The 24,310-nt window shown below is 29.3% G+C and overlaps 1 protein-coding gene across 1 annotated transcript in view; it reads left to right on the top strand.

The window, feature by feature from the left end:
- The first annotated feature begins 8,836 nt into the window (after window positions 1-8,836).
- The window catches only part of LOC129606046 (uncharacterized), a 100,873-nt gene continuing 85,399 nt past the window's right edge, over window positions 8,837-24,310 (top strand). The window contains exons 1-2 of the mRNA XM_055516110.1: window positions 8,837-9,304; window positions 9,438-9,585. The gene's annotated coding sequence lies outside the window, so the exon portion shown is untranslated. The remainder of the gene's footprint in view (window positions 9,305-9,437; window positions 9,586-24,310) is intronic.

The following is a 24,310-nucleotide window of genomic DNA, read 5'->3' as shown; positions in this document are numbered from 1 at the left end:
ATTAATAAAATATTTTCAAAATTAAGAGAGTTCAATCTAAAAATCCAAGTGGATAAGTGCAAATTTTTCTCTAAAGAGACAGAGTATTTAGGACACATATTAACACCAGAGGGAATAAAGCCAAACGAAGATAAAATTAATGTAATTAAACAAATCAAACTGCCTAAGACTCCCAAGCAGATAAAAAGTTTCCTAGGCATTACGGGGTACTATCGCAAGTTCATCAAGGACTATGCGAAAGTAGCTCAGCCTATGACTAAATATTTGAAAAAGGGAAATAAAATCAATGAAAATGATATACAATATAAAGACTCCTTTCAAAAATTAAAAGAATTGATTACAACTTATCCTATACTTCGTTACCCTGATTTTAAAAAGAAATTTGTATTAACAACGGACGCGTCCAACTTTGCAGTTGGAGCGGTCCTATCACAAGAAAACCACCCAATCTGCTTCGCTAGCAGAACCCTTAATAATCATGAATGCAATTACTCTACTATAGAGAAGGAACTTCTTGCCATAGTATGGGCCACTAAATATTTTCGGCCATACTTATATGGTACAAAATTTTTAATAAGAACAGACCACCAACCCTTAAAATGGTTGCATTCACTAAAAGAACCGAACGCCAAACTACAAAGATGGCGAATCAGATTAAACGAATACGACTTCGAAATAGACTATGTAAAAGGAAAGGAAAATCGTGTTGCTGATTTTTTAAGTAGAATGGATTCTACAAATAATGAAATTAATCATATAGATGACCCTAACGAAACACCTTCTAATAATTCAGTTATAACAACAAACCATAGTCGCCATGAAAATCAATTCCCAACATCCGATATAATAATTAATAAATATTTGACGCAGCTGTATTTGACAAAAGAAAAAGAAAGGGAAATAATTATAAAATATAAAAAATTTAGACAAATCTTTATTAGTGAAAATGAAATCAATAATAGCCATTATTTAAATGACATACTTAGACGATTCATTAGAAATGGAATAACTGCTATCTATTCCGAATTAAATGATGAAAAATTTGATATAGTAAAACAGAAACTCACGGAACTCTTTTCTAATAATAATAAAATGAAATTCATAAAATGTACTAAAAAAGCAATAGACATAGAAAATGAAGAAGAGGCTTTAAAATTAATAGAAAAAATTCATAAAGAATCAAACCATCGAGGTATCGTTGAAAATTATACAGAAGTGAAAGATGAGTTTTTCTTCCCTAAACTTAAGGAACTATTTCATAAGTATATAAACAATTGCGACATATGTAATCAACCAAAATATGATCGCAAACCAAATAAATATAGATTCGAAATTTCCGAAACCCCGAGCTCTCCTAATAAAATAATACACGTCGATTTATTTTTCTGTTATAAGGAAATATTTCTTACAATAATTGACAAATTCTCAAAGCATTTAATGGTCCAACGTCTTAATGACCGAAATGCAACTACTATTATACAAGCACTTCGCAACAGGTTTGCACTATTCGGTAGGCCAGATAAAATCGTTGTCGACAATGAGTTCGATAGTCTTAATATCAAAAACTTCTTTAGAACAGAAAATATAAACGCTCACTTTACGTCACCCAGAAGCCATACCGGAAATTCTACAATCGAACGAGCTCACGGAACTTTAAGCGAACACCTTCGTATCTTAGATACACAAAAATCACATTTAACACCGTATGAAAAAATATTATTCGCAGTCGAAAAATATAATAATTCCATTCACTCTGTAACTAAAGTTAAGCCTATAAACTTTGTAAATAACGAAATAACCGATATTGAAAAAATTAGAAAATTAATTGATGAAAATAAACTTAAAACGATTGAAAAACTAAACAAAGATAGGATAGACCCTGACTATAAAGAAGGAGACAAAGTTCTTGTAAAAAATCCCGAAGCTCTAAGATATAAACATAAAAAGAAATATACGTATATTAAATCTAAATTAATTAACGGTAAATTAAAAGATAACCATAGAAATATTCACCCAAGAAACAATAGAATAGACAAAACAAATAACAATAACAATATTCACCCAAGATTCTCATGATAACAATAGAAATATTCACCCAAGTAGATTAAAAAGAAATTTTAAATTTTCCTCAGGTAACCCAGAAACAGACTCCACTCAACCACTACCACAACAAACTTAAATTAGCACTACTAATTTTACTCCTCACTTCAAATACTTGTTCTGCAAATATTGACGTTCAGGTATTGGAAAATCAGGGTGGATTCCAACTAATCAAACGGGAAGAAATTCCTATAATTCAAAACTATTCTAAAATTCTTCACTTTATAAATATTAGCGAACTAGAAAATACTTTAGCACAAATTGAAAATAATATTTACAACACTTTTAACCAAGACAATACCACATTAAAACAATTACAAATTCAAATCGAAAAAACTCGACATAACATTAAAACATTACTACCACACAGACAAAAACGAGGACTCATTAATTTAGGTGGCAAAATTTTAAAATGGTTATTTGGAAACTTAGACGATGATGACAAAGCTGAAATTGTAGAAAACATAAAACTTATTGAACAGGGAAATTACAACTCCATTCAGACCATAAATAAACAGATTAAAATAAACGACCAATTTCAGAAAAACCTAAATATTCTACAGAAACGAATTAACGAAAACCAAGAAATTTTAAATATTACACTGAGAGAACAAAACAACACCTTTAGCAAAAGCATAAAAAGTTTACAGTTTCTTTCTAGTTACACAAATATTAACTTACTAAATTCAGAAATAGACAAAGTCCAACAAAACATTCTTTTCGCTAAACATGGTATCATGACTCACTCCATTTTATCCAATGAAGAAATTGATGAATTTGAAATCGATGTTTTTAAATATAAAGAAATAAAAAGTTCACTTATTAGTCTAGATAATAATATTATTTTTGCCATTTTGATTCCTAACGTTGCAAAGGAACTTGCAGTTGGATATAAAATTATTCCAGTACCTAACAAAAATTTCGAGGAAATAAACATTGAATCTACTAATATATTGAAATTTAAAAATGAAATTTACTTTAATAATAAACAGAATTGTGAAAATAAACTAAAAGTAATAAATGGTTGTATAAAAAATTTAATGAATAATAATTTTAAGAATTGTACAAAAAGGAAAAATATTAATTTTGAGATTGTGGAAGTTTTATCTAATATTATCTTAGTAAAAAATGCAAATAATGTAATGTTAGAAAATACTTGTAATAACATACAATACAAACTAATTAAAACTAACTTAATTACATATTATAATTGCACTATAAAAATAGATGACGTAATATTCAAAAACATAGAGAGAAAAATTAACAACCACATAATAATACCAAACTATTTAGAACCTTATAATGTTAGTTATATACCAAATTTAGAAAATATTAATTTGAAGCAAATTGAAAATTACAATGAAATAGAATTTGTAAAATTTGAAATTAAAAACCATTATATTTTAATACTGTCAAATATCTCTATTGTATTGCTTTTAATAATTTTTATTACAAAATACTATATGAAAAAATTTTATAAATGTAAAAAACGGCCAAACGATACAAATGAAAATAATAGTAAAGGAAATATAATCTCTGGAGCTCAGGAGAGCTTCCAGCTTAACGAGGGGGGAGTTATATATTCGCTTACGCCCGGAACACCAAAAAATAAAATTTAACTATAACTAAAATTAAATCGAACGTTGCGATCAAATTTCCATACTTTATTACTTAAACCTATTCTAAATCATTTAATCGCAACGTGATTTGACAAAAACAAAATATTTATTTTAAATTAAAATTAAAATTCAACGTTGCAATTAAACTCCTATATGAAATCATTTAATTGCAACGTGATTGAACTTTTACAGACAAAACTAAAGCAAAGTTCCAAATATTCAAATTACAATATTAAAACTTTCCCATGAGAATTATTCTAAACAATTTTTTGCTTACTAAACAGTTATTTCTTATAAATAGAGTAAATTCAATAGCAGCTTTGCTTGGTTGGTAATTCAGTAGCTCGTTAGTTATTAAATCGTTTTGCCGTTTAGAAAATAAAGATTTAAAAATAAAGTTAATAAGTTTGGAATTGGAAATTAAAGTGTAATTAATTAATAAATGAAATAAAAAGAACTTTTATAAATCTTAAAATATTTTTTGTGTAAAGTAAAAACTTATAGTTTAATTTAATAAGTTTGGAATTGGAAATTAAAGTGTAATTAATTAATAAATGAAATAAAAAGAACTTTTATAAATCTTAAAATATTTTTTTTGTGTAAAGTAAAAACTTATAATTTAATTCGCGTGCACACACAGACCGACAGACGGACAGACCGACAGACCGACAGACCGATAGGTTGCTAAAAGTAGTTTATTTACACTTCCCTACTATGGAGAAGTACGTTCCCACCGAAAACTCGATATGCAAAATTTGTTGCCATCACATAACCTACCTATTGTTTACACAATACGGTCGGTAAAAAACGTTCCTGTTACAAGTTTGACAATGTCCGAAGAAATAGAAAACCAGGAAATTGTATTATATGTTTTTAGTAAAATATATATAATTATTATGTATAATGTTTACATTGCAAAATTTATTCCATGGTATACGAGTATAAGTAAAGCGTAAATCAAAATTATTTTATGAGGTATTTTTATAGCAACATTTCATATTAAGAAATAAGTTTGATTTAAAGAATTTTAAAGAAATTTTTGAGGAGATTTTGTTTAGATTCCAAATAACCACTTATTCGGTTCATTATCAAACACTTATTTGTATGTCACCCTTATTATTTTTTTTAAGAATAGTGTAAAGCTACTGAACTCTTTAATTGAGATCTTCATTCTTCTAATATAAATATCACAATCAATATGCGTGTGTTGCAATATACCTTCCATATACACGCTCATAAAATAATTAAAAAAATGTCAATTTTTTAAAAACATTGATACTCGTAAATACATTAAAAACATTGATAAATACACATTTGTAAGACATTTGATTTCACATTTGTAAACACTTGATAAATACGCATTTCGTTGAAAAATTCTCTGAGAGCTTTTAAACTTAAGTTCTCGAAATGAGGACCGAAAAATGATGTCAACGCAAGTAATAGAATACAATCAAGCAAGATTCTATTGGAAAAAGCTGGTTCTAAATTAATTTTGTTTATTAATTTTTGGTCAAGAAAATTTTACTTTCGCTTTAATACAAAGTGACCAAGAATTATGTATTTTTATATTATAATTTTGTTTTTTCTAAAATTATACAATACTAAAAAAATACAAAACATTTTTTTTTTCAAATAAAAGCATGCATAACTCACTATTCTTCAGTCATATAAAGTTTTTACTTTACGTTAATTATTTCTTCTCATAAATAGATTATTCTTTTCTTAATTTTGTCTTTTATTTTCCTCTCTCTCCATCCATCCCGCCAATAATAATATAAAAGTTTCATTCACATAAATATTTTTATATCATATTATTACGTTTTTATGGTTTATTTTTATGGTATAATATATGCACATATGTATATACAATGATGAGTATCACGAGGCTATCACGTGCACAATTCAACATAACACATAATATAATACGTTATTTGTTACAAAAAATTACAAAAAAAAAAATTCTAATGTGCTCAGCACAAAACCGACCGCAATATGTGTACTGTCTAGTTAAGTGAAAGTATTACAAAATATTATAAAAATGCCTGCTAAATTCTTCTTTCTAATTTTTAGAGTGTTAGCAAACTATAAGTTAACATACCTAGAAAAATGTAAATTTGGATCTTAGTAGAGTTTGGGTTTATACCATCCGAGTTCTCTGAAATGCTTGCCAGTTAGCTGTGTTAACCACCAGGACTCAGAATTTCAAGAAATCCCCTCAATTAGTTTGATATAATAAAAAATATAAATTCGGTCCCTAGTTCGGTTTCCGAGCCTTCATCGTTCCAAAAAATTTATATGTTCTTTGTTTTGACATCCCAAATTTAAATATTAAATTTCAAAAAAATTGGTTAATTAATCCGCCTTATATGGGAAAAAACAAATTCACATATAAAGTTTCATGAAGCTGTTCAGCCGAAATTGAGAAACGCATACACACACAGACATACCGACAGACCTACAGGTTGCTAAAAATGGTTTATTTATACTTCCCTACCACGGGGAAGTGCGTTCCCACCAAAAACTCGATATGAAAAATTTGTTGCCATCACATAACCTACCTTATTATATACACAATGCTTTCGGTAAAAGGAGAGAAACGGAAAGAACCTTATGATTGTAATATAGATATAAGATAAAAGTAAGCCATGACGTTTTTGCATAAGATGTTTTTTGGCAATTCATTTTACGATGAATTTGTTAACTTTCATTACCTGTTTTTGTTTTTGTTCAATTGCTTGTTTTATAGAGCCTGCGCATTAATTGTTTTAAAAAAATAAATATAGAAAATTGAAAAAAAATTTTGTTTTACAAAACAAAAACGTTTGCAACAACAGTAAAAATTTTTGTATATTAATAACATGCAAAATAGAGTGACCTTAATAGCGAAATCCAAAAAGTTAAACCACTAATACCAAACGTCTTAATTTGAGATATTTTTCCACTTGGAAAAATATAATACATTACGTTTTCTTAAAATTGTAATAAGTTTAACGCTGAACTCTAGAACAATAACTGACTTATTATAACACCAGGTTAAACAATAATGGGTATAGTGGTAAAAAATATAAAAACATTTAATCCGAACGATGGCGTTTCATTCGAACCCGCTATAGTTTTGCCACATCACTAAAAATCCAGTAAAATACGTCACCAAGAAATCATCTTTTTATTGTTTTATTCTATATACCATGCTTCGTCAATACGCGTACTTTTGAAGAATTCACAAGAAAGCAAAAGCAATTTGTTTAACTGTTTGATTCCTATGAAATATAAATAACTTTTCAAAAGTAAATATTTCTAAACCAAATGCAGCTAGTAGAACATTTATATTTTCAACATATGTACGTACACTATTATGAAACACGGCACAAATGGTCGCTAGGTTTTAATATATTACGAAAAAATTACGTATATATGCACCATAAGAACATATTAAATGTACATAGTGATTTACATGTCTTATAAAATTACGAAAACATACTACAAATTTTATTCAAAATAATAAAACTGAAAATTTCGAAACGATAATTATTACAATAAGTGTTTCATACAAGAAACGATGTAGTTATGTATGTATTAATATATGGATATGGAAAATTCAATACAAATTTGTGCTATAGACATCTGCAATTATAACAGAATTATCTCTCTCTCTATTATTTTGTACCGTAAAGCAATTTTAAATGAGAACGGCAACTTTTGAGCAAGTCATATGATGTTTTGATCATGTTGTGGTAATTTACTGATATTAATTATGAACCATGCTGTCAAATTATCATGAATAAACTCAAAATTCCAAAATCAACACTACCAAATTTTCAAAATTTATTTTAATAAACTATGCGTCTATATGTACTCAAATTTCGCCATATATGTCATATCGCAATTTTCGCAATATTATTTGTCATATACTAAATGAGGGACTTTTTTTCATACTGCTTTTTTTAGCACTTTTCTAAAAAAGAAGTGCTTATTAGTTTCACTATGTCTGTCTGTTCACTCGTCCGTCCGTCCCTAGACCGTTATCTAAAATCCGTTTTTTCCTAGTTTTTGATATCAGTTTTCTTCCAGACTCCTGCTTGTAGGGGTCTAAATTTAGTAGCCCTTAGATATTCATTAATAGTTCATTTCGTTAGAAGAAAATGTTCTTCCACCTCCACCCCTTCTCAAGTTATCGCCTTTCGAAATTTGTTAATTAATAAAATTGAATTTTTGCACCTTATATTTCCGAAACTGAAACCTTTTCCAAATTTCCAAGAATGCAGAAAACTTACGGTAAGTGCCATGCCATTAAATAAAATAATTATTTTTCTTAACTCGGGCAATTTACCCTTAAAATCGTGCATTATTTTAACGCCTCTTTCAATTTGTTTTGTTATTTTTCAAATATTATATGCACTGCTCATCCTAAATGTATGCAATCTTTGAAACATATTCGTAAATGAATGGAACTAATTTTAATAATGTAATGCACAGACTGTTTTTAAAAAAGTATTTTCACTTGTTGGAAAGAAAAGTCCTACATTACATACCATTGGTTTGACCCAATATTATTTATATGGACTTTATTTCCAACTTTAAATATAAAAAAAGTTGTTCGAATTTTTTTGCTGCGTTAACTTTAGTGAAATATAGCTTTCCATATGGTTTATGAGAAAATATTTTTCAAAAAAGTTTTCCAATTGTAAATTCTAAAATAATTTAGAAAACGATAAAGTCATAATTTGTGAATATCAAAACATACGTATGAAACCTACATACGACTTTGAAAACTTAAATTTCAAATTTGTTCTATAATGCAAGTACATATAGTCCGTAAACCTTATACACTGCTGCATTTAAATAATAAAACTTAATTAGGTGTTTAAATGCGATGTATAAAATCATTGATTTTTTTACAATCTGCAAAATAAAGGACACTCTGTGAAAATAATGCATATATAATTACAATATATGTATATATTTATGCAAGTGATACTATATATATGTATGTATTTACGTTTACAATTATATATATACATTTACGTGTGTGCTTTATATATGTAAACGTAAAATCTGGCATACATATAAAAACAAAAAGAAAAAAAGAAATAATGAAAAACAGAGCAGCAGCAAGCAGAATGGGTATCATCGGTATTCTTTAAAGTCGGAAAAATTTTCAGTTATCATACATGCACACATATTCAGCGAAAACAGCAGAAAACAGCAAAACAAAAAAGAAAAATATATAAACGACATTGTAAAGGACTTTTGGTTTTCCCTAAAATTTTTCTTATTGTTTTAGTTGTTGATTGTTTTCTATTACCGTTGTTTTTTTTTTATATATATAAATTTATTATCAATCTCATTACTGATCGCGGTGCCGCTTCACGAAAGATATTATGAAACCACTAATATTATAAAATTTCGAAAAAAGTAAAAATATATATATAAATAATTCTAAACAAGAAAAGTGAAAAAAAAAATAAAAATATTAAAAATTAAAGAACAATTCTGAAATATTAAATAAAATACCGAAAAAAAACTAAGATTATAGTGAATTCAAACAAAACATACACACATAGCAATCTACGCACTGTAAATTTGTAAGGATTCCAAAAATAACAATAACAATCAAAGCTCAAAGTTTGAAAGAAGCTCAGTTTTTTAACTGAAAAGAAAATCCTTGACAATTCTTTGAATTATTTTTATAACTTTATTTTTTCTTCTTCTTTTCAGTTTTACTCTGTTTTTATTTGCAATTATAAAAAAGAAACAAAAGACAAAAAACTGTGAAAACAAAAAATTAACATCCTATAATCGAGTTAAAAAAAAATTTAAATCATAAATATAAGAACAAGAAAAGGGCGTGAAAATCAAAAAAAAGGTAAGAAAATCTTTAAATTTTCAAAGTATACTATGGTTTTGTTAGAAAAAACAAAAATTTCAATATTTTTACGATATTAATTTGTTTTTGTTTTTAATATTTTTCTCTTCTATTTCTTACTTGTATTCTTAATATCTTAATGCCTCTTTTGATTCTTATATTGCTTTTCCTAATTTTTATTTAATAATAATTTTATACCCATATAAAGGACAGTTAAATGTTAACTTTTAGTATTATAGCTTTTAGACTGCTATTATGTAAAGATAACAAATGACAAAATTCCTTTTTATGTGCCGGTCGTTTCCGTCCTTTTTTTGGAAAGACATGAAGGTTTACCTACATATATAATTTTGAATATAATATGTGGATGGCTACTTTTCGTTATGCTTTTATAAAAATTTGAAATGATGGTTATGCTTTTATAAAAATTGTATAAAAAAGTACAGAAAAAGAAATGATTGTAATTAAATAAAAAATTTACTTATATCTAAAAATTACTTAAATTTAAACACAAATGTGCTAAATATACATCAGTTGACATGCTAGTCAGTTGGCAATTATAACACTATGCTAAGTGGCCATTGTCGTCAAAACTTAAATTTTATAAAAAATACTAATTTAAAAAGTTTGATTAGAAAAAAACAAAGAATAAAAATTAAATTATACAGAGTTATTGTAATTATTTTACTTCTTTTCGCAAATTTTTTTCAAAACGCTCCCACATAAAATTTTAAATTTGCTACTTAGCATATCATTGCGCTTCAGTATATGAGTAAATTACTTTAGTTTCGATGCAATAATTTTTGATGTCCTTAGGAGGTATCTAAAAAAAATTATATATATTTGTTGTTATTCTTAAACTGTTCTAAAAGCTCTTTAGTTTTTAACAATTTTTTGCTTAAAAATTTAGTCAATTCAAGTTCATAATTTGTAAAATAGCGCACTTCCCTTCAACAAATTTTAGTTTAAAATTTCTACATAAACTCGTAGATTTAGATATTAGTGTAATGAAAACGAAAATTTGATGTAATTTTTTTCACAAGAATTTTTAAAAAATTTATCCTAGTGTAGTAAATCAAGTTAAATTATAGTCCAGAAAGAGTATTATTTTGGGAAAGAAAATGATTACTATATGCTTTTTTTTTGGAACTTCGATCGAAATTAGTGTCGAAAAATCAGAAAACTGTGAAGGTAAGCAAAGAATGTAAATTTTTTTTCGTTTTTTCTGTTATGCTTCCTGAGTTATCTTATAGTTTAATAAAAATTTAAATTTAATTCACATTTTAAAATATGAACTAAATTACTACATACCAATTGGAAACGTTTAAATTTCAAATTAAAGTTGAAAGCAAAACCTGTTGAATAATAATCCGGCACCGCTATAATTTCACTTTGATAGTAGTGCTTATATGATAATTTTAAAAGTATTCCAAAAAGCACAAATAGCATTTTGTTGATTTTTAGCACTTTTCCAAAAAAAATTTGAAAAAAGTGCCTATTAGTTTCGTTTTGTCTGTGCCTCCGTGAATATGTTTGCAAATCTTCTGTAGCTCTCAAGATAAAAAGCTGAAATTTTATATGTATAATGATCTTTACTAGAAACTTACTTTCGTAGAAAAAAATTTTTACCTGTCCCTCAAAATCCTAAAAATGCTATTTTCTAACTATTTATTTTTCAAATTTTGCAAACACAGTAAAATAGTGGCTTGGTTCTTTTACCGCGGCATACAATACTTGAGCTTTAAAAGAACAAATTGGCCGTCAAAATTTTATCTAAAATTTGTTTTTTCCAAATTTTGATACCGTTTTTCTTTTACACCGTACGTTGCAGAAGTCTTGATTTTAGAAGCTCTTAGATTCATAAATAGTTTATTTCGTAAGAAGAAAATTCTTTTCCACCTAAAACACATCTCAAGTTATTGTCCCACGAAATTTGTAAAATTTTAATTTTTGGCACCTTTTATTTTCGAAACTTCTAGGATTTTCAAATTTCAAGCACAAAGCTAACGGTAAATACAATGCCATTAAAAAATATGATTATTTTTCTTAACTCACGCAATTAACCCTTAAAATCGAGCATGTTAATGCCTCTTTAATTTTTATACCCTGCACTTCGTGAAGGGTATATTAACTTTGGTATGGAGTTTGTAACTACTTGAAGGAGTTATCAGCGGTATGGACACATATATATATTATTGCTCAGCGTCAAATTCTGCGTCGATTTAGACATGTCCGTCCGTCCGTCCGTCCGTCCGTCCGATCGCACGATAACTCAAAAACGAATAAAGCAATCGATACCAAACTTTAACAAGTTTTTTCTTTTGTGCAAAGGTCGAACCCTATTGTTATTGGACTAATTCGGAGAACGGGTTCGGGTAGCTGCCATACAACTCAAAGAGTTTATTTTAAATATTTCAAAAACTAATAAAGCTATAAATATAAATTTGTATACATGTGTTCAATTATATTCTACACATGCTCTAAAAATTTTAATGGGATAACTCCACCGGTTCGGGTGGCTGCCATACAACTCCAAAAGCAAATTTTTTGTATTCGGAAAAATAATAAATTCAGATTCATGAAACTTGGCAGTCATGTGTCCAGTTATAAGTCAGATATATTTCTGAAGTTTTAGTGGAATTTCTGGACAGGCTCGGGTACCTGCCATAGCACTCCAAAAGCTTATTTTAAATATTTGGAAAAATAATAAAGTCAGATTCATGAAACTTGGCAGTCGTATGTCCAATTATAGGCGAGACAAATTTCTGAAGTTCTAGTGGAATCGCTTGATAGGTTCGGGTACCTGCTATACAACTCCAAAAGCTAATTTTAAATGTTTAGAAAAATAATAAAGCAAATTCATGAAACTTGAAAGTTGTGTGTCTATTTATAGGTCAGACATATTTGTGAAGTTTCTATAGAATGGTTTCACAGGTTCGAGTAATTGCTATACAACAACGAAAAGTGCAGGGTATAATGCAATCGGTTTATACCGAATGAAACGTTTTTACTTATTTTTTTTTACTTTATTTTAAAAACTGCATGAATCATTTATCCTAAATGTCTCAAATCCTTGAAATTGTTTCGTATATGAATGAAAGAAAATTTAATAATAGTAGATTGTTTTTAAAAGCGGTATTTTCATTTGTTGTACGGAAAAGTTCTGATTTACAAACTATTGGATTGGAACTTTATTTAAATAATTTCATGCAAATTAATTTTACTATATGAAATGAACAGTCAATATAATTCTACTGTGTTGTAATATCAAGTGATATTAATAACTTCATTCTATATTTCTCATCAGCCATTTTCACATAACAATCTGCATTCTTCTTACAGACCGCGTTGTATACAATGAATTAGGTTATGTGATGGCAACAAATTTTACATATTGAGTTTTCGGTGGGAACGCACTTCTCTATAGTAGGGAAGTGTAAATGAATTATTTTCAGCGACTTTTCAATCTGTCGGTCTGTCAGTCCATCAGTCTGTCGGTCTGTCTGTCTGTCTGTGTGTGCATGAGTGTCACTTTTGGGATGTATCAGGCTTTGGGAACAGGATTTTTTTGCGGATCAATTTTTGATTTTTGCCCTTATGAAGAGAAATAATCAACCGATTTCCTTGAAATTCAATATTTAAATTCGAGGTGTTAAAACTATGAATTCATAAATTTTTTGGAAGGATCAGAACTCGAAAACCGATCTAGGGGCCGATTTTACATTTGTTACCATATCTATGAAACGGATTCATGGAATTTTTTGAAATTCGATATTTGAGTTCTGGTTGTTACCAAAACTAACTGGCAAGCACAAAGCGAAACTCTACTAAGAGCGAAATTTACATTTTTTTAGGGTATGTTAACTAAAAGCTTACTAACGTCCTAAAAATTGGAAAGAGTATTTAAAAGGCAATATTCTGCAACATTTTCACTTAACTAAACAATACACATTGTGGTGGGTTATGCGCTGACCACATCAGATTTTTTTTAATTGGACTTTTTGCTTTCACAATTCGATTACTCATTTTCAATTCATTTATTCTAACATTTTAACCTTCAAAAACTAAGAAAATGAATGGTTGAATAGCCTGGAATATTCAATTGAACCTAATTTTGTACATTTTTGGAAAGACGATATATGTATATGCATAAGTCAGTATGTATATGTGTATGTGCATAATACGAAAAATAGTTTTTTCATTTGAAAATTACTTTACAATCTGAACAATATATAACATTCAATCACTTTTTTTTTTTTGTATTCGATGAAAAAGGAGAAAGTGAGAATGAAACCTTGTACATAAATGGCCGCTGAAAAAAAATTATGGCTATATTTGAATTTTTGAACAGAAGTTTTTGAAATTTATCAATAATTCTGCGATTTATACATATGTGTGTATGCATGTAAATTAGATACATACATACATATATATTTAACAATGTATTTCAATACAAGACTAATAAAAAACCCAACTTTGTTTACATTTTTAACAACTGAAATTTCAAAAAAATGAAATTTTCCATTTTTACCGACTGCATTGTATACAATTAGATAGGTCATGTGATGACCAAATTTTGGATGACGAGCTTTCGGTGGAAAGGCCCTTCTCCATAGTAGGGAAGCGTTAATAAACTACTTTTAGCAAGATGTCGGTCTCCGTGTGCACGCGAGTATCTCAGGTTCGGCTGAACCGACTTTGATGTGAGTTTATATTAACTATGGCACGGATTGGTCAACTTTTGGGATATATCAGACCTCTGGACCTGCCAATTTTACATTTTTGCGTATATAAAGAGTAATACACAACCAATTGCCGCGAAATTATTATTTTTGATTTCGGAGAGTTAAAAAAATTAATCTAAAAATTTTCGTAAGTATTAAAAATGTCAGGTTAATTTTTATTGTAATTTGCTTTTGTGTTGTTCATGTTTGCAATTATCTCTTCTCTTTTTTTGAAAATTTGTAAAATTAGAATTTTTGGCTTTTTATATTTTTGAAACAGCAAGCTTTTCCAAATTGCAGCAAAACAGAAAGCTAACTCACGAAATTAACCCTTAAATTTGAGGATTAATTTAACATCCCTTAAAATTGTTTTTTTTTGTTTTATTTCGAAGATCGTACATACATACAATTAAATCACACATTGCTAATCCTAAATGTATGCAATCTTTGAAATATATTAGTATACGAATGAGAGTAATTTAAAAAACGTAGTACACCACAAAATTGTTTTTAAAAGCACTATTTTCACTTGCTGATGGGAAAAGTGCTTGGTTTGAATGGGAGTAATCTCAACAATGTAGTACACAGCCAGATTATTTTTGAAAGCAGTATTTTCAGATGCAAAAGTGATGGGTTATCTTCAAAATAACGAATTTTTCATCATAGTTTTTGTGCAAAACTTCAAAATAACATTTTTTGAATTTTTAAATTTTACATACAAAAATATCTTCAAAATTAAAGTTTTTGAATGCTAACGAAAATTTTCAGAATTGGATTTTTTTACATTTTTTCCATATTTTCCAAAGTTCACAAAAAAACATTTTGTCCAAAAAGTCTCTTTAATACTCAAGGTATGGCGCTATCTTTTTTTTTTCTTTTTTTTTTCTTTACCGGCAGAAACAAAGAAAAGTGAAGACTTCTTGTTTAACTCGAAACACCCTATTAGTCAGGTAAGATTTGATCAGGCTTACATGCTGCCTTGGTAGTAATTGTCTAAGTTTTTTTATTAATCCACAATGCCAAACCTTGTCGAAGGCCTGGGCTACGTCCAAGAATATGATAGAACTTATTGATTTTTCTTCCAGTCCAATTTTCTAATAGGTCAGTTATTCGATGAATCTGATCTATGGCTGAGTAATTCCGGTGAAAACCAAGTTGATGATTCAGGATAAACTTTTTACTTTCAATTATTGGCTGAAGCTTTCGCAATAAAAGTTTCTCTAGCAGTTTTGAATTCATGCGGCAATAATGAGGTTGGTTTATAAAAAGTCGCCTTTTCTATAGGTTTGCCAGGTTTGTGCAGCATAATTTTCTCTGCAACTTTCCAAATGCCAGGCACGTAATTAAGCCTTCTACACGCATTTATTGGGCACCCAAAGTAGCAATTTCCAAGAATAATACCCTAAAAAATTGATAAAAACTGTCATAAAACACTCATACCACACTCCAATACTCTCATAATTTTTTTTTTCTTTTTTTGTTTTTATGCAACTCTCGTAAAGTTCTTATAATAAGACTTAGCACTTGTAGTGTTAAAAATTCTGCTACCCTCATAGCAAAACTACTTTCAGCAAGCCATAAAAAATTTTTATTCTCATAAAATATTTTTTATAAAATGCCAACTCTTATAAAATTTTATTCTTAAAAGAATTTTTTTATAAGTCTAGTTGTTAGGCACGGCCATTTTAATTCTAATTTTAATTATTTCTAGTTGCGTTGCTTTTTTTCGAAGTACAAAATCAACTTTTATCAATAATATTTTAATGCCAGCAACTTTATTTTGATTTATAATCATGGCAAAAAAATTAATTTAATTTCCCCTATTCATAATTTTATAATATTAAGTTTTTGAATACATATATATATTTATTGATTACATATCATATACGTAAACATATGTATATTTTGTTTCATTTTTGTTAAACAAAAAATTATAAAAAGCGGAATAGATATATTTTTTATAAAGTTCGAAGTAAGACCGATATATTTATTTTACAATGTATTGCTTTCTCTTTCTAGTAACACTATTATAAATGGCTTGTGAAAGTTTTCGTATACCAAAACTAGTATGAGAGTTATATGCTTTAAAAACTCTTTTAACAGGAGCTTAACTCTCATTACAAGAATTAGTAACTCTAGTAATTGCGCTCTTTTGTTCTTATAAAGATCTCATTAGGGTCTTTTAGAATTCTACAATATTGAAATTATAAGAGTAATATTCTTAAAGAATTCTTAATATAACTCTACAACAGTCTTATGAGATAAAAGTTGTTACTTGGGACGTGAGCATCGTTATACTCCTTTTAAGTAATTTTTTTCAAAATATCGGTTGTTATTTGGTCAAAGCCGGGAGCTGTTTTAGATTTAAGGCCTGATTTTCTCTATAACATCTCTTTCCTTGACAATTGAAATAGTCACGCTATCCTCAACAAAAGCAGATTCCTCATTTTCATGCACGCCCTGACTGTCATGCGGGCAGAATATATCGCAGAATATATAGAATATAGTAAAATTTTCGGCCCCCTTATCTATATGCTAGGTCGTTTTTATTCTTTTCCTTAGATCTATTTGTCGTTCAATCTCTAAACGAAATCTTGAAGCATCTGTAGTTCCATTTGTCAGCGCAGGTTTCGTTCTTCTCATTACAATATTTTTCTTAAGTTTAAGAATAACCACCGAATGATCGGTCATACTTACCATGTACCTCAATGAAGTTTTTCGCTATTCGCAGTAGAGTGCAAAGTCCTAAGTTCTCTCCTTCTGATTGAAGTATGCCTTGAACCCCAAACAGTGTGCTTGTTACTATTTTTTCTTTTATTATTATCGCCGTTCCGCACTTTGCTATATTTCCAAGGCGGTTAGAGTTGTACATTCTATAGTCTGAAAACTAAATCCTGGGTAGGTAGAAAAACTTCAAGCATGTTCTTTTTATTTGCGATACCATTGCAATTCCATGCCTCTATTGGCTTTTTGGTATGCGATTTTTTTGCCTCGCCCTCCAAAATGCTCAACCTCTGAGAAATTTTGTCCATCATATCTAGCATGCTTTGCATCATATTTTGCATTTTATCCAAAACATTTACATCACTAACCTTATAGTAAAGATCTATGTGCATATAAAATTTCAGCTTTCTATCTTGAAGGGTATAGAAGTTTTGTAAACATGTCCACGGACGGATGGATGAACAGAATGAAACTAATAAGCCTTAATTTTTTCAAATTTTTTTTGGAAAAATGCTAAAAAAAGCGGATAATCTGAAAAGTAAGCGATTATTTAAAAACAAAATCTGATGTGGTCAACACATAACCGACCGCATTGCATATTTTCTAGTTAAGTGAAAGGGTTACAGAATATTATAAAAATGTCTTTTAAATAATTCTTTCCAATTTTTAGGACATTAGTAAGCTTATAGTTAACATACCTAGAAAAATATAAATTTTGCTCTTAGTACAGTTTCGCTTTGTGCTACCCGAATTCCCAGAAATGCTCGCCAGTTAACCAGAACTCAAATATTAAATTTCAAGAAATTCCATCAATTCGTTCCGTAGATATGGTGAAAAATGTAAAATCGGCCCGCAAATCCGTTTTCGAGCCCTGATCTTTCCAAAAAATTTATATGTTCATTGTTTTAATACGAGGAATTCACATATTAAATTTCAATGAAATCGGTTCAGCAGAACTTGAGATACACGCGTGCACACACAGACCGACAGACCGACAGACCGACAGACCTACGGACAGAGTGCATTCCCACCGAAAACTCGATATGCAAAATTTGTTGCCATCACATAACCTACCTATTGTTTACACAATACGGTCAGTAAAAAAGAAGCAATACATTTTTCTACCATTATAGAAATGTATGCAAAATTTTTTCCTTCCATCTCTTTAATAATTATTATTAGCGTTTAATATTTTTGTCCATTTTCTGGATTTTCTTGTAAATTAGTTTACATGAGTAAAGAATTTAACTGGTATAACGTACATGTATTGTGAATGATATATTACTGAATCTAAAAATTTTTACCTCTTTTTATACCCTGCACTTCGTGAAGGGTATATTAACTTTGGTATGGAGTTTGTAACTACTTGAAGGAGTTATCAGCGGTATGGACATATATATATATTATTGCTCAGCGTCAAATTCTGCGTCGATTTAGACATGTCCGTCCGTCCGATCGCACGATAACTCAAAAACGAATAATGCAATCAACACCAAACTTTAACAAGTTTTTTCTTTTGTGCAAAGGTCGAACCCTATTGTTATTGGACTAATTCGGAGAACGGGTTCGGGTAGCTGCCATACAACTCAAAGAGTTTATTTTAAATATTTCAAAAACTAATAAAGCTATAAATATAAATTTGTATACATGTGTTCAATTATATTCTACACATGCTCTAAAAATTTTAATGGGATAACTCCACCGGTTCGGGTGGCTGCCATACAACTCCAAAAGCAAATTTTTTGTATTCGGAAAAATAATAAATTCAGATTCATGAAACTTGGCAGTCATCTGTCCAATTATAAGTCAAATATATTTCTGAAGTTTAAGAAGAATTGCTTGATAGGTTCGGGTACATGCCATACGACTCCAGAAGCAAATTTTAAATATTTGGAAAAATAATAAAGTCAGATTCATGAAACTTGGCAGTTGTGTGTCGAGTTATAGGTCAAATATATTTCTGAAATTTTGGTGGAATTTCTGGGCAGGTTCGGGTACCTGCCATAGCACTCCAAAAGCTTATTTTAAATATTTGGAAAAATAATAAAGTCAGATTCATGAAACTTGGCAGTCGTGTGTCCAATTATAGGTGAGCAATTTAACCAAAACTTCAACAATATATCTGACCTACAAATGGACACACGACTGCCAAGTTTCATGAATCTGACTTTATTATTTTTCCGAATATTTTAAAATTATCTTCTGGAGTTGTATGGCAGGTATCCGAGCCTGTCAAGCAATCCCACCAAAACTTTAGAAATATATCTGACCGATAACTCGACACACAACTGCCAAGTTTCATGAATCTGACTTTATTATTTTTCCAAATATTTAAAATTAGCTTCTAGAGTTGTATGGCAGGTACCCGCACCTGTCAAGCAATTCCTCCAAAACTTCAGAAATATATTTAACCTATAATTGGACACATGACTGCCAAGTTTCATGAATCTGACTTTATTATTTTGCCAAATATAAAAAATTTGCTGTTGGAATTGTATGGCAGCCACCCGAACCGGTGCAGCTATCCCATTATAATTTTTTAGAGCATGTGTAGAATATAATTGGACACATGTATATAAAATTTTATATTTATAGCTTTATTAGTTTTGAAATATTTAAAATAAACTCTTGGAATTGTATGGCAGCTACCCGAACCCGTTGTCCGGCTTAGTCCAATAACAATAGGGTTCGTCCTTGGCACAAAAGAAAAAACTTGTGAGAGTTTGGTGTCGATTACATTATTCGTTTTTGAGTTATTGTGCGATCGGGCGGACGGACGGACATGTCTAAATCGACGCAGAATTTTACGCTGAGCAAGAATATATATATATATGTCCATACCGCAGATGACTCCTTCAAGTAGTTACAAACTCCATACCAAAGTTAATATACCCTTCACGAAGTGCAGGGTATAAAAATGCTTGAAAATTATATGTGTATATATATTTAGTTTTAAATGAACGATGTATAATTATCATTCCAATAATAAAACACAAAACAAAATAGAAAATCTCAAAACCCAATTGTAATTAAAATTTAAAAATCCGATTGTTATAATTCTATTAGAGTTATTCTCGTCTAAGGTTATATTATATTGAAATCAAAATAACAACACATAATAAAATTTCGTATGAAATTTACTCAAAATTTGTTGACATTATAAGATATTAAAATGAATTTCACCTTGTTAATTAACAAAAATTGCAATTGAAGAAATATTTAAAAAATTTTGCAATATTTCGTATTTTTTTTAATTTTATAACAATATTTACTTAAAATGAGAACTCCAGAAAGCAAAAGAATTGTTTCTGATATCTTGTTCATTTTGCAGATGTTTATTACCCACATGGAGTTTGCATATGCCAACGGTATTATAGACACTCATTTGAACAGTGTCAGTCGTTTTCGTAATAATAAGACTTTTAATTTTACCGTCATAAAAATTATACGAAAAATGAGACCATTTGTAGAATATTAGCTGCTGCTAACAATTACATTTCTTACAATAATTAGGCCCTAACAAACTATCAAATTATGCTTGATTTAAGCTAAAATAAAGAATTAATCAAACCATATTGGAACAAAGTTTTAGGTAAGCTTAGTTATACAGTGATATATAGCTTAGTTATATATAGCTACTTCTCAGGTGTCAAAAACAATGGATACTTCTAGAAGGGCTAGATACATAGGACAAAAGGTATTAGATAGGGTTTTGCCTGAAGGGTCCCAGAAAAATCTGACATTGGAACTTTTTATATCCGAAATAGCTCTATTTTAAGATTTTCTGAAAAAATTTTTGTATAACAAAACCACGTTTTCCTTTTATACTTTTTATAATTCAAAACACAAACCAAGAAATAAATGATACGTTTTACTTTATTATTAGAAACACAAACCGAGAAATAAATAATATTTGAAAATATAATGATCTCACATATTTTTAGTTCGGAAAATCGAAATAATTTTAACGTAAATAAATGTCAGCTTTTGTCAAAGACATCAGATGTTTTGTGGCATCTGAATAATAATGTTTCATTTGTTGTTGTTTTGAATATTATGTTTAATCTTGGGTTCGTATTTTAATTCTTAAGTTTATTTTATTCTCTATCTCTTCTCTAAAACTAGTCCAGTCAGTGGATTTATTAATCAACATGGGCTTATTTTGGTCTCAGTTAAATTAAATATAACTGCAGAATTATCCAAATCCAAAACATAGTTACTTTCTTAACTAATAAAATTTGGGGAGATTTTCTTGACAATAAAGAAGTCTAGCAGATCTGGTATTTTATTTCTATCACTTAGCCGATATGTTGGTTGCCAGTGGATTTAAGAGCCTTAAGTCCTTAGGAATTTTTCTAATACACGCTTTTTATTTAGAACGCCATTTGCGTTCCACGCCGCAATTCTTATTTTATCTTCGTCCAATATTTTTTATTGTTTTTGGCGTGCCTACATAAACATTATCATGCTTGTGTTGTAATCTGTTCAACCTCAATTAGATTTCGTTCCTAGTTTTTATCATATTTTGCATCATTTGCATTACATTTATATTACTTTCATCAGGTTTTTGAGGTGGTAAATCTCTTCGTTCTTTGGTATTGTTATATGTTTGACCCCTCGCCACTTGGGCATATTGTATTCCCTGCACTCTTTTACTCAATGTAGTTGTTTTTGGGTCCTTGGAATTTTGAGAGTGCTTTTCGGTATTATTTTTATTTGTTTCTGTTTTTTAAGGTTATTTTTCTTTTTTTGTAATTCGATTGCGACTATACAACCCCTGTAATTCGCAGGATGTGCCTCAGAGCAATTTGCGCACTTTAGAGCTTCGATTTTGTGCTTACTACAATTTATCGTTAAATGAATACCAGCACACTTGACACATTGAGCTAGATGCTGATAAAACCTTTGTGTGTGCCCATATCTCTACCACCTTCTCCACTGAGGAACCAAATTATTTCTTCTTAATGACTCATTTTTAATCTTCATGTGCTAAAAAACCTCAATTTCGTAAATTTCATTTATGTCCTCCGAATTTTGAAAGATTAACATGAAGAGGGGAGTCGGATCATAGTGATCTTGTTTTCTTTATTGTGCTTTCTAATTTTATTAACGACTTCAATAACTTTAAAGCCCTCTCTATTCGCTCATTTTTAATATCTTCAGGTTGGCACGAAGGATGCAAGCCTCTAGCCATCACCTTGATGGGTCTTGTCATTTTATTTTCGTAGGTACGCCACTCTACTTTAGATTCATTTATTTTTTTTTGTTAATTCTCTGTAATCTTGTTCTTGGTCAACATTGACTTTAAGTAGATTATTATTCATCATGTTGACCCTAAAGTTCATTTTGACTTCTTTTAGCATCTTCTTTATTTTTGGATATTCCTGCCCATTGCTTTATATAACAGGAGGGGGTTTGATCTTCCTTGTAGTCGCAACTTTTTTCTCATTTGCTTCTTTTATTGCATTTTCATCGCTTGATTCCAATTTTAGCTAATTATTTTCATCACTGAGATACTGAATTTAATTTTTTAATTTTTCTTCTAGCTCACTTATTCTTATATTTAAGTGGCAGTTATCAGTTTTCTGAACTTTTATTTCATTTACTGCACCCATATTAGTATTTTTCTGTGCGTCGCCTTTGGACATATTTTCTTTGCTTTTACCACATGGTGGTGTCCGAAGTGTTCTTTTAAAAGAGTCGGTAGTAGTAGTTTGATGCAATAGGTAGTCTTCCCCAGAATCAGTGAGACCAGCCTCCGAAGATTTACTGGATTACCACCTGGGGTATAAAATCCTTTTGTTTTGTTCATTGCATTGTTTTTGTTTTATTTCGGAGTTTACTGCTCCTAGCCTTTGGCAATAAATACCTCGTGCAAGGCAGCACGCCCAATTTCTGCCGTCCCTCAGTAATCAATCGCAGACCAGACAGCCGTCCATTCTAGATCAGACGCTTCTGGATTTATGCTGTATTTTAGTGGGCTGTTACCACAAATATTCCTACTGCGGGTTGCATTGGAAACAAGACACTATGGTAATGCTCAAAATTGCTCAATATTTGACATTATCAATTTGACGTAAAGGTACACTGCGTTATATGGGAGTGTACTTTATGTTGGTTCATTAAAAGCTATATGAGCGCTGGCTATCCATGTACTATTAAATGGTTCTGCACTTTCAAAGGAATCGATAAACATTTATGATAGAAATGAGAGCGTATTTATATGACATACCAATGAATTTACCTTAATAATGAAACAGGTTGTCATTTCTTAAGTTTTCTATTCATAAAATTATTTACTATAGGTACATAAAATAACTTTTTTTTCATGATCTCTATGTACATTCATGATTTTGGGTCCCAAAAATTACTTTTACTTCCTGTGTTTATAAGAAAATATTTTATAGAAATACCTAAATCTTAAATACGACGCATTGGAAAAATCTATTTATCTCTACAAAACATAAAACGTATGAAGTGAACAAAAACAAAACAAAACGCATTTTGGTTCATTTCATCCAGTTCGAGAAGAAAAATTTTTTAATTAATTTTTCTGCCTTTAACTAGTTCCTTTGATTACGTCATATACTTAGTGATCATGTGGATTACAGTATAGAGCAATGTAGAGAACATTCCGTCGGCAATTTCTTCATACCTCTGTAGCTCAGTTGGTAGAGCGTAGGTCACTGGTTCGAGTCCAGTTCAAGGAGAAAAATTTTTTAATTAATTTTTCTGCCTTTAACTCGTTCCTTTGATTACGTCATCCATCAGTTCTGGAGTTGCATGAAGAAGTTTCCATTAATTTAAATTTCAATTTATTCTTTTTTTAAAAATTTGTATTCCTTTATTTTTCCTGTTCGCAAGTTTTTGTGTACACATCGTTCTTTTAAGTTTTTATGGACGTTTGCATTTTTTGCTTTTTCCGAAAAAGAAATAAAAGAAAATTAAATTTATTTTACTAAAAAACAATAAACTTCGAGAATTAGAAAAATTAGGGAAAAAGAGAGCATAAGAAATAAAGTTGGATCAAACCAATGGTTTGTATTGTAGCACTTTGCCCTTCAACAATTGAAAATATTGCTTTTAAATACAGTCTATGTATACCTACTACACTATTAAAATTATTTTCATTCATATACGAAACTACTTCTAGGATTGCATATATTTGGGATGAATGAACGATTTATGCAGTCTTCGAAATAAATCAAAAATTAATTTAAAGTGATATGAACATAATACTCAATACATAAAGGTTAATTGTGTGAGTTAAGAAAAAT

The sequence above is a fragment of the Condylostylus longicornis genome, unplaced genomic scaffold, assembly GCF_029603195.1.
Source record: "Condylostylus longicornis isolate FDR11 unplaced genomic scaffold, ASM2960319v2 ptg000003l, whole genome shotgun sequence".
In the NCBI taxonomy this organism is placed as follows: Eukaryota; Metazoa; Arthropoda; class Insecta; order Diptera; family Dolichopodidae; genus Condylostylus; species Condylostylus longicornis.
This window is presented reverse-complemented; position numbering and strand designations above follow the sequence as displayed.